Source organism: Dendrobium catenatum, unplaced genomic scaffold, assembly GCF_001605985.2.
Source record: "Dendrobium catenatum unplaced genomic scaffold, ASM160598v2 fragScaff_scaffold_390, whole genome shotgun sequence".
In the NCBI taxonomy this organism is placed as follows: domain Eukaryota; kingdom Viridiplantae; phylum Streptophyta; class Magnoliopsida; order Asparagales; family Orchidaceae; genus Dendrobium; species Dendrobium catenatum.
The window spans coordinates 8,310,306-8,314,697 of NW_021318852.1; the positions used below are offsets into that span (position 1 = coordinate 8,310,306).

At 35.5% G+C, this 4,392-nt stretch overlaps 1 pseudogene; it reads right to left on the minus strand.

The window, feature by feature from the left end:
- Positions 1-1,827: 1,827 nt before the first annotated feature.
- LOC110112560 lies at positions 1,828-2,826 on the minus strand (annotated as a pseudogene).
- Between the last annotated feature and the right edge of the window lie 1,566 nt (positions 2,827-4,392).

A 4,392-nucleotide genomic window follows, 5' to 3' on the forward strand; every position in this document is an offset into this window, starting at 1 on the left:
AGATGAGTCCGATCTTTTATGAAAAATTGATAGGGATATTTTCTTTAAGGTTTTGGATAGCTGGGGCCGATATCTAGATATTTTTCTAATTGAGCCCTTTGACTTATGTTGGGTATAAAATGTTAAGGATTAATGCAATTAAATTTTTTTGGACTCTTTTAAATGCAATACATGCTAGTTGGCAACTTCAAATCAAATATATTTGAAATTTAAAAATAGGCTTAGGAAATAATTTTTTAGAAGATTGGGCTTCCCCAGGTCTGACACCTCATCCTCATAGGTCAGACTATCCGAACTCTGCCCGCAGGCGTGGAAGGGTCTAAAGTAAGGAAAGATGAAGTGCAGAAATATACATGGGACCCTGGGGTTGATCCCCGGCTAATTCCCTAGATTTGTTATCTTTCTATGTTACTTAGACTTACTAAATTTTAAACTTTATAATTATGAGTATATGAGTCTCACGTATCCATATGAAAGCAAAAGCAGCACCCAAACTCCAAATAACTAAGAAAAGTAGGTAATTCTTCATGCAAACATCTCAAAACATCAAATATAAATGAATTAATTACTAAATGTCCATAGGAAAATTGCCTTTCTTTTTACAAATCAGGGCCTTGCAGAAAGTAAAGTAGCCAGGCACCACTGACAACAACCCGGATTCTAAACCTAGTAGAGACACAAGTGGTTTTGAGCGGGATACTTTTAGTCTTCAATTCTTCAATCTTGTTCTCCTTCGGGCTCCTTTCCTTCAAGCTCCTTGGATTCTTCGTAGTATGCTACTAAATGGATAAGAGGGCACTTCCTTTGAGGGGAAGGCCACTCTTTCCTCTTTGGATAAGGAAGCAATGATCCAAAATTGGATTTCCAAATAGAAAAGGGCTACTCCCCTAAGGGGTGTCCTTTTCTCTTTAGAATCCAACCTTTGGATCTAAGTATCCCAACTCAAAACTACACTTTCACAACACTTAACACTTTTACAAATTACATTTGTATAAAAATAAAAATTTTAGGCTCTCCTGCAAGGTTATCCTAAGCAGTTGATAAATCAAAAATATATTCTTAAGCAGTTATATATGTGCTGAAAAATAAATAAACACACTGGCCATGCTCTTTTTATTTGGGGGCTTAGTAGCTGAAGCACTTGTACAAGCATTTTTATAATTAATTTTTATTGATTTAGCTCTCTTTTTATTGCCCTGTATGAGCGTGGCCACTTGTAAAAAACTATGTGAACATCCAGATCATTTCTATCCTAAGGTTAATCTAGTCACCAAACACATCAATCATCTACATAGTGCAGTAAAAGTAAGCAAACACAACAAGTATAGTTATCCACAACATGCAGTAAAACCACAAGAAATCTGGCATACAATAGAAAATTAAACACCGGCCTAACCTAGATCTAGAGTTAGTTGTCCTAGCAAATCATCTAAAGTGTGTGTAGAAGGTCGTGTGACTGGGGTAGATCCTAAGTTAGTTGATTAGTTAGAGTTGTCTAGTATTTGAGTTTGTTAAGGCTTAAGGAGTTTTATGTTAAAGTTTAAATAGTAGTGCATTAAAGATTGATTTAAATGTCTTTTAATTGTTAAGCGATCACTACCTTTATTTCACACCAAGGTCGTAAAGTTTATTTCACCTTCCTTGGGGCTAAGTTAATAGCCTTGTAGGCCTAGGTTACCTAAAGTAGTAATCAGGATTGATTAAGGGGCTGTTTGGTTGCCTGAATTAGGAGTGTAAAGTAAAATAATTACATGCATTTACTAATTTTAGTTGTTTGGTTAATTTTGAGCGGAAAGAAATGAATACCTCTGAAGCAATAGTGGGGTATTAGAGGAGGCAGTTTGTGTGACTTTGAAACCCGCTCAAATTGAGCGGGTTAGGAATTCTTTGCGGCTGTTGCAGTGCTCCACTGCACATGGCGAAGAAATCAGAGTGGCACTAGTTGGATCCCCTTGGGGTTGGATTCCTCGATGAGCTGAGCGAATATATCTCAGCACCCGAGAGATTCGACGGCCGGGGCATCATCAGCAAGATGGATCGCCTAGACGATATGGACATTCTCACAATTACATGGATCTCTCCATCACCTCCCACCTCTGCTTCTACTTGCAAAAAATCTCGTCCGCTGTCGAGAGAGGTGACGTCTGAGTCCATCCGGAACAAGATGATCGAAGCCACAATGTCAGGGAACTGGTCGGCAATAAGAATATGGACCAATCAAATATCCCCATCACTCAACAACTCTTCACGCCACTGCCGCCGCAGCCTCACCACCACCACCACCATTTCCAACTCTTTCAAGCCACGACGAAAATGCCTCCAGCTCCGCTCTAACCTGTGACGACCATCCTCTCATCTCCCCTATCACCACAGCTGCATTCGGCCTCAATTACCGCCTCGAAGATGACAATTCCACCGGCGACAAAGCTCAGACGAATCTCAAGAAAGCTCAACACTACTCTCGCCGCCGTCACCGCCTGCGATGGCTTAAAGTAAAGTCCATTGCCGCATTCTTCAAAGGACTGTTAAAACTGTTAATGAGTAGCGAGCCGAGTCTAGCCCAAACGGCGAGTGCGGCGAGAATGATCACCTTTTGAAGAGTATCAGCGGCGAAGAATCGAAAGTTCTTGGCGTAGGTGTCATTGGTGGAGATGAAGTGGAAGGAGAGGAGTGGAACTGCGAAGATGGCCACAAAGCGGTTGATGCCGGAGCACTGCTCCGGCGAAAGATCCACCACCACCGGACAGAGCCGTAAGTGAGGATCATTGCGACGTAGAGTGGCACTATGGCTATGAGAACGGAGTAAAGGTCTGTCAGGGTGATCATTTCACTTTTGTTGTAATGACAAAAAAAATACACTGGTTATAATAAGAAAAAAATATTACAAATGCACTTATCTTATTTTACTTTGGATATATCTAATCAAACAAGGGAAACAATTCTCCTGCGTTTACTTTGCAGACAACCAAATAACCTCAAAATATTTGGAATACACTACATTTACTTTACACTGCATTTACTTTATACTACATTTACTTTACAGGCAACCAAACAGCCCCTAAGTTAATTTAGATTGGTTAAAATTAAAGGATAGATTAATATAAAAAAAGAATTGGTTATTGATTTAAAAGATTGGTTAAGGATTTTAATAATCAAGTTAGAAAATTCTAGAATTTTGATGACTTAATGGGTTTTAGGAAAAAATATCTAGATTTGTTAACTAAATGTTCAAAAGTTGATTTTTAGAATTAGAGGGAAATTTAAAGGTTTCAAATTTTTAATAAATACTAGGCCTCATTATGAGATGTTAGACTGGTAGCACACTCAATTTAAAGTTTTCTATGAAAAGTTATGATTTTTAAAAATTTGAGCCTAGATTTTGAATTAAGGTTGACCAAAATGTTGACTTTTTGACTTTGACCAGATTTTGGGGGTTTGAAATTTTTAGAAAATGCTAGATTTTATTTGGAGTCATTAGCCATTGAGTTTGACTGATTTAAAATTTTCTACAATTAGTAATAAATTTTAGAAATTTAGGTATTTTAAGGATTTATTAATTGTTATAATTAAGGGTCCTTTTTAATGAATTGAACCTAAATCAATCCTAAAGATCAGAAATGATCTAAGGAGAGATAAAAAAGTGTTTAAAGAATTTTTGGGATTTTTAAAAATTTTTAATTAATTAATATTGATTAAATATTGATTTTGATTAAAATTGAATTAAAGGGATTTAAATTTTCACTGATTAAGAGTTGAATTAAGATCAGTTAGAGATATTTTAGGTAATTTTTGGAATTAATATTGATTTATTAGAATTTTATTAAGGCTAAAGGGTCAATTAAGAGATTAATCCTAAATAGATTGATTAGGAAGCTAAATGATCACCAAAAAATAGTGAAATAATTTCTATGGATGGGTGATATTACTAAGTTTATTTGTTCAAAGTCTCAAGTTAAGGGAACATGCATCCTAATTATCACAAATTTCTAAGTTTTCTATACAAATTCTTAATTTTTGTCCTTAACGGTGTCTCTAAGTTGTGTGGAATTAAATCAAAGTCACTAACCCTTACACATCACATATGCAAATACACAAATATAACACTCATGTCCTTAAATCTAAGAGTTTCTAAATTAAGTGGTGTGTGTAATCATATACATGCAAGATCCTAAAGAAAACACAATATATAATTACATTAAATGATAAGTTAGTGAACAAAGCACCTTTGCTCACTAACTATCCCCCATTGTTTCTACCCAAGTGCTTCAACTCATGTTTAAGATTTAAAAGACCCCACTCAAAGCTTTTGAGATTTAATAATATATAATTTTAAAATTAATTATATATATTAAAATAGATTGATTTTAAAGATTCTAGAAAAGTTAAAATAAT